This window comes from Cavia porcellus, unplaced genomic scaffold (assembly GCF_034190915.1).
Source record: "Cavia porcellus strain 051 isolate PalLab524CR breed Dunkin Hartley unplaced genomic scaffold, mCavPor4.1 scaffold_21, whole genome shotgun sequence".
Taxonomy (NCBI): domain Eukaryota; kingdom Metazoa; phylum Chordata; class Mammalia; order Rodentia; family Caviidae; genus Cavia; species Cavia porcellus.
In genome coordinates this window covers 21,991,149-22,006,344 of record NW_026947504.1, presented here as the reverse complement: position 1 = coordinate 22,006,344, position 15,196 = coordinate 21,991,149, and the positions used below count along the sequence as shown (strand labels likewise).

Sequence of the window (15,196 nt, the reverse complement as noted above, 5' to 3'; positions counted from 1 at the left end):
TCAATGAGTTAGATCCCTCAATTTACTCTCCAACTACACCCCTCCTGCTTCCTCCCAGGAGGCAAATCAGGAGGAACACAGGATACAATCGAATCTCTCAAAAGAGGTCCAAATCAAGAGGCAAAGACCCAAACAGTGTTGGGGGAGGGGGGATAAGTGGGTGGAGGCAGAGTCTATGTTCCACTTTTTCTTATCTCCAGTTTCCTTGATCTTCTGCATACGTAATCAATGTTGGCTATTTCCCTCTCAATTCTAGTACTGAAGCATTAGGGTATGTGGAAGCTAGCAGCAACGAAGAAACAGAGGAGAGAGAGAGAGAAGGAGAAAGAAAGGGAAAGAAGGAGGGCACAAAAAGAGAATGAGCTCAGATTGCAGCATGGTAAAAGCTGCTTATCATCTGCAGGTAGATTGGATTGGGGTGAGGGATAGTATTAATGCTGACATTGGGTCTCACGATTTTAGAGGTTAGAGAAAAGACAAGGTGAGGGTTTTTCAGGGAATGGGCAACTGGCCTTTTGAGGTACATTCCCTCAGAAGGCAATGTGCTACCCTTTGAAGGAAGACACTGGGTCTGGGATGGACTAGGCAGACACGGGAGGGAACATGAGACTGAGGAAAATTTCTAGTGATACTCTACATTCAGACACAAAAAATCTGGAGTAAACTGACCAGATAGAGGTGCCTGGGAAATCAGGACAGGAATAACTTCTAAGCTGGGACAGGGAGACATGGAAAAGAGTAAATGAAGGGCTTTTGGGCAGCACCCATGGGGAGAGTGCAGGACATACAGCTCTGCAAGTCAGGTGAGGAAGGTGGACAGGGATCAGCTGAAAGCAGGCTGCAGCTCCAGAACTTGCCAGGTCAATGCCTGAGTCTAGCACAGACCTCAAGAAGAAACAGGAGCTGACAAGCATGGGTTCCCAGGGTGGGGCCTCTGAGACCAGCTGTGTGCTCTTCAACATTCTTGGGCCATGGGTCCCTTTTAGGATCTAAGGAAAACTATAAAGTCACTCCCCAAGAAAAAGCTCTGATACTCACATAACCATGCTATCCACTTCTGGAGATTCACAGGTCCCAAAAACCAAGACACAGACGCAAGGTTATGAATGAACTCCAGGCCCAAAGGATGCTCCTCTGCCCTGAGAGAGGAAGAGTGACAACGGGAAATACATGTAGTATTGTTAATCCTTTAAACCTCTGGAAAACTAACTGGGATAATATGAGTCCTGGCTTGAAACCGGTCTGAATAATAGATAATTTGTAGCAAAGATTAGTTAGGCACTTAAGCTGACAGTGAGGGCCTGCCTCCAGAGGAAAGGCAGGAATTGTAAGGGTGGTAGGAAGGTCTCAGAGGCAGATCTGAGCGAAAAAGAGAAATTCTGAAAAATTGAAAACCGAGGCTAGGCATGGTGATGCATGCCTACAATCTCTATATTCTGGGAGGCTGAGGCAGATCAAAAGTTCTATCAAGTCCAGCCTACTTAGAAACTATGTAAGACTATGTCTCAAAATAAGCACGGGCGGTAAAGGACGGAAGGGGTACAGCTCCATGCGCTATTAGCGCATTATATGATTGGCTTTCATTTACTGTTTTTGTATTGATATTTGATATTTTTGGTTTTGTTTTATTTTTTGTTTTTCTCTTTTTGAGACAGGGTCTCACTATGCAGTTCAGGCTGGCCTTGACCTCACTTTGTATCCAAGGCTGGTCTTGAACTTGCAATGATCTTCCTACCTCAGCCTCCCAAGTGCTAGGATTATAGGTGTGCACCATCATATTTGGCTCATTGTTGCTGTTGTTGTTTTCATGGATGACTTTTTAGGACTGATTGGGAGGCTCTGATTCTGAAAGTATACAGTGGTATTTGACTCATAGTATACACTTTGCCTGGAGAGAAACTGAATTTGGGAGTATTTTTCATGCATGATTTGTTTAGATCCTTGGGTATGCAACATGCAAAGGACACAGTGGAGTAGACTAATGGTCCAAGGAAGCTTAGCTTCTTACAAAAGAGAGCTACGCTTTAAATCATTATAGAAAATGCCCTGTGTGAGTCCACTGCAAGAATATCTAATATGCTCATTGTAGTAGTATTTATAGAAATATATGCTCATTGTCAAATGTTCCCCAAGGATATGTACAACATACTGTAACATATGCAAACTAAAGAGCACAGAATTAGGTGTCAGAAGATCTGGAGTCTGTAGTTGGTTTGAAATTAAAGTATATGACCTCAGACAAATTATCAAACATTTCAGATAGATCTCAAATGTTCTGTCTGTAAAATGAGATTAAATATGTCAGCCACCTCCCTACCTCACAGGAACCATCAAATGTGAGCAGTGAATAGTCTCAGAAATTAAAACATCTGAGTTCTCTAAAGATTCATATTAAGTAATGTCATTAGTATATAAAATTGAAGAATTTTCAGAAACTTAACGTATTTTTTAAAAATTTCTGAGTGCCTAATTCAGACAAAGCATTGTGCAAGGTGTTATGGGGTGAGGAGGGGAAGCTCTTCAAAGATCTTTGTTTATTCTAAAAACTAAACTCATACTATGAAGATTAAAAGAAAATTTTCAAAGTGTATGGAGTTAAATTCAAACAAGTAAGAAAATCAACAGTTACATTTAGATAAGTCATAGCAAGTAAGATGAGTATGTAAAAAATTTGAAGTAAGTACAATATAGTACATACCTAAAGAGCAATACTAATAAACTTATCTAGAGTATAGGTAAAACATATAAATTTGAGCCAAATTTGGGAATGTATTTTTTTTAAGTCTCAGAAAGACTATTCCAGCATTAAGAAGGGGAAGTTGTATTAACAATTGGGTTCTCAACAAATTTCTGAGGTCAGCACAAGGACAGCAAATATAGCACATGATGGTTTATCACCTTGGCTAAGCTATGCTATCCAGTTTGTTGGGTCAAGTACTAGTCTAGATATTACTGAGAAGATATCAGTGGATGTGATTAACATTTACAATCAGGTGATGCTAAGTGTGGCAAATTATCCTCCATAATGTGGGTGGGCTTCATCTAAGCAGCTGCAGGCCTTAAGAGCAAACACTTACAAATCCCAGAGAAGAAATTTTGCCTGAATACTGTAGCATAGAAAATGAGGAGTACTAATCAGTGGGCAAAAAGTTTTAGTCAAACAAGATTAACATTCCCTGGAGATCTACAGTAGGGTGCTATATTCTACAGTCAGCAATAATATACAGTATATAATATATAAGATAGTATATAGCAATAATATATAGTGCACTGAAAACTTGTGAAGAAGGTAGATCTTATGCTGCGTTCTTACCACAATAATAACAACAATAAAGGACAAAGGACAAAGCTGGGAACATGGGAAGTGGGAGTAAGCTGGCCTGTCCATGCTCACTTGGCAGCTCCAATACAGAATGGGACTTCAAATTAGGCTGAAAAAGAGAGGGGGAGTCAAATCTGCCCAAGGACCACTGGGCCTGTAGGTTTCTCTTGCTGCCTGAACCCCTGGCTTAGTTGTCTTAGGTCCATGCATTGTGCTCCATACCTACCCCTTTGTACGTGAGGGGAAATATTAGAGAACCTTATCTATGACAAAACTTAAAAACTGCCAGGAGATTGTACCCTAGATAAGACATTAAGTTTAGAGGAAGCTGGGTGAGGGATATACAAAAACTGCATTATTTTTGTAACTTGTCTCTAAAGCTAAAATTAGATCAAAATAGAAAGTTGAATAAAAACGGTCTGGAAAGGACTAGGAACATGTGCCAACACTAGAGTAAAGCATTCCCTCCCTGACATTTGGACCCCTGCACACCCACATAAAACGTCTGACTAAACCCAGCCCAGTCTTGGTTGATCCTAAAGTAAAACTACCAGATGAGCCCCCAAACAACATCAGGGCTCCACACAGACTTCCCATTCATGGGCAGCAGTAACAGGAAATCAGATCTCCACAGGGAACAGCAAGGGAAACCCACACCACCTATTAAGAAAATGAAGACCCAGCCTCTTTCTTAAATATAGATGTGTAACAAAAGCTCACCACTCACACTTAGAAACAAAACACAAGCTTTGAAGAAAAAAGCCAAGTATTTAAATATGACACCTGACTCTGAAGAAAGAGGCAATCCACAAAACATGAGATGTTGGAAGAGGGGATATTAATATTTTCATGCTCTGTTTCCACAGGCAATATTAATATTTTCACTGAACAAGCTCGGATACAATGTATTACTTGACAGGACAGGAAACTAAGGCTCAAAACTATTATTTTTAAAGTTCAAAGATTATTAGTATAATACTTAACTGTCAACTTAGGAAGGGAAAAAGGTAACATAAGTGAACAAGCAACAAGAATTATTATCACTTATCATTACTATTACATCAAGCCAGTAATTGCCTAAGCATCTCTAATATTAGAAAAAAATGTCCTGGAAAGGGCACATAGCTTTTCATCATAACTATTTCAGTTCTTAACAACTTTTTCATAAAAATTTAAGAAAAGAAAAACAAAAGAAATTTCTTCAGAAATAATCTCTCCACGATGAAAGAGATTGTTTTTAAGGTAGGCATTCCCACTGACATCACCAATACACTTGACAGAAGAAGAAAAACATCCATAATAATAGGACTAAAGAAGAATCATCCTAAATGCAGATTTAAGAGCTTAAGCAGCAAAACAACTTGGAAATTTCTATACTGATCTTGGTCACAAAGCAGAAGCAGGCTTTTACAAGAGGCAAATTAATCAATAGTTACACTCCTCTTCCTGATGCTGAATCCATCAGTGTGTGAGTCCCAGTGCTCCAGAAATTAAGATGCAAAACAAGTCTATTATTTTGGAATCTTGAGCACAGATTCATTGTTCTGCCTTCCTTTGGCTGAGGAGTGAAATTTGTAGAATATTCAGCACTTCTATGATCTAGCAAACCATAAATTGTAAGAGATATGAAGGAAGGGAATGGTACTTCACTGATAGCACCAACATGAATACATTAGTTACAGTATTTATTATGAATGATTATTACAAACCCTTCCTATGTAGTATATGTACTCTGATCCTCAATATTCTCTGCATCATACTAACTTATCTTTTTAAAAATGAAACCAACTTATCTACATGCCTGCTTATTTTATCACTGCATTTCTCCTCCCTACATATATGTTAGCTACATTCTTTGCCTTGGCAAATGTATTCTTTGGCCTGATAAAATGTCTGGCCTTTTGAACTCTGCATATGCCTAACACAAGTGCCCAAAGGCATTTATATTGATTTGTCTTTCCCTAGTTGATCTATAGGGTCTGTCAAATGGGTTTTCTTCAGGTCACATGGAACGCGGAGCGTACAAAGTCGGACAATTCACTTGGGCTGCAAATACTAGCTGTCTGGGAAAATAATTTACTAGACAATAAAAGGGAAAGGCATCCTGTGGGTTTGGTTAATGCTTACAAAACTGCTGGGCGCCCCCAGGGTATTCAGTACATACAATCAAACCTGTGATTGTTTTCCCCCTAGATTCTCTTTCCTCTCACATTCTGACAGCTCAGCTCTAAAAAGTTCACCTGCAGTCAAATCCATAGCTGGAAACAAAACAAACTACTTCATCTCAATACCGCAGGACATCATACTTCTTGATGTCCAAAATGACATTCATAAGAAGAATGTAAACTCAGCCTTCAACACAAGCACCCCCAAGGATACTACAACCCCTCCAGAGGCACCTTTAAGAAGAGCCCAGGGACCCACAGCTTACAGTACTGCTGCTTGGAGGCCAGTATCTGAACTGACATTCCCCTGAAGCAAAACCAGGCACAAAATAATCATTTTCCATTTGTTTTCTCATCTCCTTTCTATTTTGTTAAAGTGGAATTGTAAGCAAAATACAAAAAAACTCTGTTGGGTTTGTACCCTTGGCAAACAATTTTCTTCACTTAATTTCGGTTTAAGCGCTACTTTTTACCAGCTCCTGGTTACTGCAAAGATTTCCAGGTGTCAGTGCTGATACAGTTACCATACTATTATGAAGGCTGCCAAGGGACATCAAAGGTTCACAGGTCACTGATCCATTTTTTTCTTCCTGTTTTTGACAGACATTTGACCAGATTTAAAGACAGATTACCTTGGCCTACAACAGGCCACAGCAAAGTGAAACCTTCAACCTATTAGCCTTTGCACCAATCTCTCTGTACTGTACAAAAGATGCTGACTGCAGGAAGAGCCAGACAGCACACAGACACATCCCTTCTCATTAAGGCCAAAGTTCCAAGGCCAGGTAAAAATCAAGGCCTTAATCTATTTCAACCATAAGAAATCCATGATAAGAAATCTTACAAGCAACACATCTCCAATGGTCAGACTCTGACAACGGTAGATGAGAATATAAAAGAAATCAGTTAATGGGCACTGAGGATTTGAACAAAACTTGATAGCAAAAATCCTGTAAAGATAAGCCTGTCTTCAGGTTCTCAATACATGATGTTATCAGATGTCATCAACACCACAACACTGAATGGCCTGGGAAATCACTATGCAGCCCAGCAGATGTTTTGAGCTTATTTGCAAAGCTGCTGTAATCTCCTCTGAGTATCAGGACAGTCTTGCCAAGCAGCCAAACACTCACTGTAATCATTTTTAGATAAGAGAAAAAATGTTCTGTACATAAATAAAAAGCTTAACCCACTGATATGGGCTCTACCTCCCTATTCCATTACAACTCAATCAAAACCATTAATTAATTTTCAATCTATCTGAAAATGTAAACTGATTGAAATGATCTAAAATAATGTAGATATAACTGTAATTCTAGATCTTTAAATCCTCACAAATACTATAGAAATTTCAAATAGTATAGCTACTTTCAAAAATGACTCAGCAGTTTCTTACAAAATTTGAACATAGATCTCTCATCCTACTCAATAACCTCATGCTTTGGTATGCATGAGAAATGAACATGGTAGCACACACAAAAATGGTATACAAATGTTTGTAGTGCCTATTTATAAAGACCCAAATCTGGAAACAATCCAAATGTGCCTTAGCTGATGACTGGCTAAAACATATATCCACATAATGAAATATTACTCAACAATAAAAAAGAACTAACTACTGACACACATAATACATGAACAGATCTTAAATACAAAATGCTTTGTCAAAGAAGCCAGACTCAAAAGGCTACATATTATTTCATCTCTGTGACATATTGGAAAAGCAAAACTATAGGATTAGAAGCTGGGGGTGGAGGAAGAGATGACTATAAAGGGGCATGAGAAAATTTGGGGGGCAGTGGCTCTGTTCTATATCTTGACTGTAAAAAAGTTATATAAGTATATACATTTGCCAAAATGCATAGTGTTGTAGGATAAAATGGTGAGTTTTATAGGACTTAAGTTATATCTCAATGAATCCAACTTAAAAGCAAAGTTTCTGCCTAAAATATTCAATGCCAGGAACACAGATCTGAAAACAACAGAGTAACTTCTGGCCAAATCAAGACCTGGAGGCCGTCTTCCGAGCAGCAGCATCTGGCAACACTCCACAGACAGGCATCATATTCTTCTTGGATGTCATTTAAATAAAGCACTAACGTGTAAAGCAATTTATCAGCATAGTCCTTGATGTTTTCAAAACTGTTCTTCATGAAGGCATCTGACATTTTTATTTTAAGGTGCTGTTTATTTAGCAAGCTGCTGCACACGCCCCTATCTTGCTTTGCCTAGAGTTCTAATGGCCTGGATGTCACAGCTTTCATAGTCACTGGTGTAAAAACAAAACAAAGAAAAATTCAGATTGAGAATTTGAGCCTAACCTGTATGATTTTCATGAGGTTGTAAATTAATCGTTGTTATTCTGACCGGATATAATAGGGAAAAGGAGCTTCCCTAATTCAGGGATATTTTCATGGATTACTTCCTCAGAGTTATTTCTAGCAGGAAACTATTCAAGTCCTGGAGATTCAAAGGTTTTTAATCTTTGCACTGGATATCAAGATCCTACCGTCTCCATTCTGAATGTAACTTGGAACAAAGCTTTAGTTTCCCCTACCCTTCTCCCAATAAATAAATCAGCCAGACATTACTGAGAACTCACTACACAGAATTAAATGTTAAAGGCAGACAGAACAAGCAACTCAAAGACCCAGTCTTTGACAGGTACTAGAGCTATTCAAATACTTCCAGGGGAAGGTGGCTGATAAAGTGTTATAAACAGAGGCATAAACGTATTGCTAAGGCAGCAAGAAACAAGAGAGTAAGATAATCTGGGAAGGTGGAACGTAGGCCCTGTCCTTGAAGGATGTGAGGCTCCACACGGTCCAAGCTGGGGGACTACTTTGCATATTATGAGTTCAGATTTGTTCAAATCAGTCACTATCTGTGAGCATCATGGACCTGAAGTCATAAGCAGTATTTTTTTTTTTTTACAAATTTAGTGCCTTTAGGCCTCAAGCCTCTCCATTTCTCTATGAGTCCTACTGTACTCTAAAAGTATGGGGAGAGAAACAGACACTAGAGAGGGGAGAGTAAACAGTTCTGAATGTTTCAGCGTGGTCAGAGAACCAGCAGAACAGAACTGATCATCTTCTTTGACAACTTAAAAAGCCCTGGGTGCAGTCCTCAATACCACATACACACACACACCCAGAATCATTAAATAGGGAAATTTCAGTACACAGCGGGCATGGGATCCTGACGTCCCAGGGCTGATGCGTTACCCTCACTTGCTAGACCTTCGCATATTTAAGTCACCCACTACGTCTATGAAGGCATTTCAACAGGAACCTTGGTGTAAGCATATTGCTCATGGCTAAGCATAGGATGGTGGAGAGTTGAGTGAGAGAAATAAAGAAATGGGAGAAGAAGCTGTTCCTGTGGCAGGTATGAGACAGGCTGAGCACTCACTTCTGTCCAGTGGGGTATGCATGTGGATCTTCAATCCCTTTGGGAGATGGTACTGCCCAAAAGCACTGATAATGAATGCAGGAGAACCTTCCCTGTGGCATTATAATTACTAGTGAAAAAGTAGAAATCACCAAGATATTCATTAACAGAGAAGTGCTTAAATCAATACTTGATTTGTTGTATAACAGCATATAACAGTAGGAAGAAATAAAAAAGTGAGTGTGATAAGATACAAAGACTTGTAATTTATTTTAAATAATTTCACAATAAAACCCAGTATTTTTTAAAGTAGTACGTACTAATTATCTATTTTTAAATGAAGATTAAATGAAGAATGTGTATAATATATATATTATATATATATACTTGCATATATTTTTAGAAACTAATACAAGAATACAACAAAACTGGTAACACTAGTTTGACCTGAAGACTGAAAAATGAGTGTAGGAAAGAGAAAATTTTACCCTTCAATTTACTCCTTTCCACAGCTATTTTATTCATTTAATAAAACAATTCCACAGCATCTACTGTCATCTAGTTATAAAGATAACCAAAACAATATGAAAAATGTTTCAGAACTATACTATCAATAAAGAGCACCTAAAAAACCCAAACAAATCTATGTTGTCTTTTAATAATTTCTCTGTTCATTGAGCATTTCTAGTTGGAGACACTTTGCAGCAGAGTAATATTGTCTCCTTTTAGAAGGAGCCTCCCCAGCAGCTTTCTTGATTTAGTTTTAGAATGAATTTCTTCTGTGTCATCTAATATAAGGGTCATGCATTTGTCAAATCCGGTAATGCAGCCCTCTGTTTGCATGTCAGTGTGGTGACAGCTCACCTCAGAAGGGATGGGGCACTGCCAAGGGAAAGTTGGACCCCTTTGGTGCACCTCTGGCCAAGACTCCCTGGGAGCTGGCATGTTTGGGAGTCACTCAACCAGAAGAGAATTCAGGGGCAGGGAAATTGGATGGTGCACTGCTAAACAGCAAGGACCAAGATCAGACTGGGTGACAATGAGAGACCTCTGGATGCAAGAGCACTGCCTAGAGACAAGGAAATTTGCATGACTGTGATAGTGGAAAGAAACATCAGTAGCTAACTGAATCTGTCCAGAAGATCAGGGGCTAACATTGTGATGTCAGTTGATTTTATTCTTTAAAAAAGGATGCACTCTTTCTCATGCTCTTCAGTTGGGGATTAAGATATACACTCTTTCCAGTGTATTGACCACAGTGTCTGTGAATGTGCTCAACATGATCCTGGTCCTGATTCCAACAAGCCTGGTGTCTGAGGCTACAACTTAAAACATATAGGCATTTGCCTTTTCTCAACTCTTTTTCAGATTTAATTAGTACTGGAAGCAAGAAAGAATCCCCAGGTCTGAAAATCGCAAAGCCTTTCAATAAAAAAACTGGCACCTGGTTCCACCAAAGACTTCAAAGACTGAAGCCAAGTGGACCAAGACTCACGAACTAGACTTAAGAAGGAGAAAACACTGATTAAGAAATACCCTCTCTGCCCTCATGCATGCCTAAGTGTGTACTGACATGCACCTTAAAACAGATTCTTGTCCTTTTTTATCACAGGCAAAAAATCTTTGCCATATATTTAAAATACTATTTGATTAGAGTTCAATCCTAAGAGCCTCCTTGAGAAACACTGTCTTTTTTTTTTTTTTTACAAGTGGGGGGATAGGAATAACCTACTGTCTCTCTCTCTCTTAAACTCTTCTTAATCAACAGGCTCACCACCTCTCACCATCACAGGTATCCCAACATGGAAAGGCCCTCAGGGCAGTCTGTCCTGCAGATTCAGAGCCTGCTTCTTTTCTTTTCTGCTTGTTTCTTTTAAACAGCAGAATAACCTATTTGGCTTATTTTTCTAGATTCCACATTTGCCCACAGTGACTGGATACTTTACATTCTAACAAGATTATCCTTTCCCAATCCTCCCCTTTTCTCTCTTGAGAAATTATGTTAGGCCAGCAATAAATCTCTTTGTACATTTGATACATTTAGTTAACCTAGCCTTGACTGCTACCGCTCTTGGGGAATTAACTATTTGTGCTATACTACCAATATAGCAAAGAAATGTCAACTGCTTTAGAAACTGGTCATAATAAATAATCTGCTGATTATTATCACTAGAAACCAGTGAAGTATTTTAATTACAGAAAGCCAATGGAGACTGTAGGCAGTCTACAAACAACTAAGGAAATAATACTAGGAAAAAAGGAATATTAGCCTAGTCCCTAAAACTCTCCTGGCTGGAATCATAAAATAACTTCAACAGTAGAAATAATGTATCTCACAACATGGGAAATCTTAGATTTTGATGGATTTTTTTCTTTAATATGGTGTAGCCTACAAAATAAACTAGGAAACTTCATGTGCAAGGGGGAAGGAGTGACCGGTAAGGACATGGGCAGCAGTGGCCAAGCAGCCAGTGAAGTCGTCTAGCTTAAGAATCAACCAGACCTGTCTGTTAATCAAAAAACAGAAAGTTCTGATTTACAGTGGGCCAGAATTCTGCCCTAGCAGCTATGAATGAGGCACAAAGTTCCTGGCCTCTTTTTAAACTCCTTGGCTTTCTCCAACTTGGAGAAAGTGCCCCAGCATGAACCAAGAGCACAGTGGACCCTAGAGTGACTACTGGCCTGACCAAAAACAACTTGAGTTATGACTGGAATTTTAGTTTCAACTTACAACAAAAGCCTTGAGTTATGACCTGCATGCCAGCTGCCTGTGTTTCCCATTAGTTTCAGATACAGATTTAACCCTTAAAGAGTTCTGGAAAGAACATGACAAGATCGTTTCCTGGATGGAGTCATCGAGAAATCCTTTGCCGATATCTCTCTAAGGATACTGAGGTCTGTCTGTGTATAGGAGAGACTTTGAAGGCTGTGTAAAGGAGCCTGAGCCCTCACTTAACAATCTGAGTTACAAGCAGCCCTCATAAATGAACTGAGCTCTGAAGTCAAGGATTCACTGTAGAACCTGAGAAGCTGCTCCAGATGGGCACTGGCCTGTCTCCAACATGCTCGGTTCTTGGAGCTGGCTACCGGTGAATGCTACGCAAACATTCAGCATTCCAAGGCTTAGGCCACACACATAAGCTGTCAGGTGGAGCTGGCCACAAATAGATTTTCTCACACTGGGGAGAACGGCAGAGAGGTAGGGTGAAGGGAGGTCAAGAACAGGGTGAGGACAGTGCCCCCAAACACTTTACAACTTACCCCGGAAGGACAACTCCAAGATATTTCCATGGATGTCAACCTGAAAAAAGCCATCTTCTTTTTTTGTTTTTAAGTAAGTCACCCCTTCCCCTGTAACACTCCCTGTCAATCTCCAGGTCATGTCACAACAAATTGATATGCTACAAAGATATGTGAACTTTTTAAAAAAGCCCCCAAATATTTGTAGATGTTATCTTTAAAAGACCTAACATGATGGATTAAATTAAAAAAAAAAAACTGTGACTAGAAACTGGAAGAAATATTGGTACATGCCACAAGGAATCAGTAGAAAGTGTTATGCGCACCAAATCCAGAGTCTCTTAGAAAGTTCTTCCTCAGCAGCCGCTCTCAGGAAAGCCAGAATGTTGCACTTTTTCACATAATTGCTTTTCAGGTCTGCCTCCCAAATAATTCCTCTATGAATACCTAAGTCAGCAGAAGAACAGGAATTTTTCTATTGATCCTGTAACCCTGGCAGGTCTATGAGCAATAGGCCTCAATTGAGGAAAACTCGCAAATATTGCCAACCTGCATAAAAATCTTTACTTAATGTAGATGGTGTGGAAAAATGCATCCATCTTCTTTCTTTTTCCACATTCTGGCAGACTTCTTTTTTCTTATACAGTGCCTACTTGTATGGCAATTATGCCCAGACTTGGCTTTCATTGAGCCCACAGCTTCCTGGATGGCCGGCCCCTCAGGGACATGGTTTGTTTACGGGCACAGTCCCTTCCTGGATGGCCTAACCTGGATCCGGGGCCTCTAAGCTCCAAGTTGTATACTTGTGTTTTCAGGCCTCTGCCTCCCTGACTTTCAGGTTTGACCCCTGTTGTATTCCTAGGCACAAATTCACCCTGCCTCCGTTATGGTTTTACCAGCCCCTCTGGTCATCTTCCAGTAACACCTCCCAGCTGACTTGGACTCTGGTACTCTGGCACCTGGCCCACTTCAAAAGGAAGAACTACTTCTCAAAGACAGATGTATTTTCAAAACTTGTTATATTGTTTCCAGACAGTCAAGCTGTCCACCAATGAAATACACAGCCAAGTTATTTGTTTAACAAATCTACCAAACACCTATTACTATAACACTCTTCCTGCTGAAGATACAAAAATAAGCTACTGTGCTCATCTTCACCTATTACTAATGTACCACACTGGGTAGAAATCAACCCAACTCACCAAAGTTACATTATGAAACCAAAGCAAAACAACAGTAATACCTTAGAGTCATCCTCTACTGTAGCATTTTCAAAAGGGTTATATATTTTAACATTAATGATTTTAAATACAATTCTTACTAGCAAATAGAAAAGACCCTGAACATCATTTAAACAATCTTATCAGGTTATCTCTTTCCCCTTCCCTTTTATCATACCTCTCTCATTAATCCCTCCAGCCTCCATATTTTGGAAATATGATTCCTAGAACTCATATTCTACCTCTCAGTGCCAGAAGAAACAGAGATTTATGACCCCAGGTGATCAGATCACGTCTAGGTTGTGTAGAGTAATACAAAAAAATACAGTGTTCAAACTTTTTAAAAATTATGACCATTAAAGACATTACCATTCTACCTCTCTGTGAACATACTCATTTCCATCATTCTTGCCAGTCCCTAAAATGGGTCCAGAAGCCCTCTTCTCTGCCATTATGTGTGTCCTCATGGTTGCCTTAACAGCTTGAATTGATTCAAAATATTCCTTTCATGATCATTTAGACTTCGGGGAGAAGCCAGAAGTCACATGTGCCAGGTCCAGTGAATCAGGTGAATGAGGATACACTACAATGTTTTTTTATGAGCTTGCCTTTTTGTTCTATGCCACTCAGCAAGCGCATTCATTGTATTTTTTAAAAGACACTCATGGAAGTGGATCTCCAGAACTGCTTCAAAAAGTGGCAAAAAAAAATGGAACAAATTTGTTAGAAGTAAAGCAAAGTATTCTGAGGGAAATGAGTAGCAAGGAGTCTTTTACTGTAATAGATTTTAAAATTTAAACATTAACAATATAATTTGAGCTCACTCTGTACGTAGACGGCAGCAGAGCCAAGAGATCCTGGGCCTCTTGAGAATCTCTGTACCCCTAGATAAAGCTAACAGCTACACGCTGGAAGAAACAACACATAGGGCTAAGAAAAAAATAGATGCCGCGTTCTGGAACAATCTACCAAATCGTTAAAGCTAGCAAAGAATACTCAGTAGTCCTCTAACACGTTAGAACAAAAGGAATTTCTACTACCTTTAAACAAATGAGGTTATGATTGAGTTAGCACCTTTTAAAAAGTTTTACTGGTAGAACTACAAGGGGTATTTAACTAAGGAGTTAGTGACTTCATAGCATCATTACACTTTGAAACGGCAAAAATGAATTACTTTACATAACTGTCTGAGAAGACAGCTATGATTGTTTAGATGCATGCCACACAGAACTCCACAGAATGGACATTACACATAGTGGCACATTCCAGAGGATATGGAATGAAAATCAGGGGAAGAACAAGGATGCACTGAATACACTTAGTGAAGAAGGACATGGCACAGAAAGATGTTAAGAATGATGCTGGGAAACCAACAATACTCGGCCACCAGGAAGATGTTAACTCTATTACAAGTGATGAAACCAGTTAAGAATTCCAGCCATACAGCAAGGCCTGTAAGGGAAAGGCTGCATTCTCTCACCCCTGACACCATTTGTCTGGTGATTATCAAAAGGCTGAGCAGTGGAGATGAGGGTTATATTTCAATGTGTGTTAGTTTCAAGTTCCTTCCTTACCACTTATGTCTGGCCTGTATACAAATGGTAGTTTCATGACTGAAAGATGTACCCGCTGCCTGTCCCTATTCTTGGTGGCTCTCACTAAAACAACAACATGCCTATTGTATTTGGAAAGGCAGAAAAACTTGTACATTCAAAAAAATCTAATGGCACAGAGACACAAAAGCCATTTCTGCAACCCCAAAACTAGAATGAATAGTTACCACAGTCAGAGATAGTTTGTTTTTTCTACTGACTTTAAAATAGTTACCTGTTTAGCATTCCATACTACACTGACACTAA

At 39.3% G+C, this 15,196-nt stretch overlaps 1 protein-coding gene across 3 annotated transcripts in view; it reads right to left on the bottom strand.

The window, feature by feature from the left end:
- Positions 1–15,196, bottom strand: part of Marchf3 (membrane associated ring-CH-type finger 3) — a 141,238-nt gene that overhangs the window by 104,484 nt on the left and 21,558 nt on the right. Inside the window, exon 2 of one of the 3 annotated variants that reach the window (XM_063232429.1) lies at positions 1,039–1,139. The exons of the other annotated variants lie outside the window; for them this stretch is intronic. The gene's annotated coding sequence lies outside the window, so the exon portion shown is untranslated. The remainder of the gene's footprint in view (positions 1–1,038; positions 1,140–15,196) is intronic. 3 annotated transcript variants of the gene reach the window in all.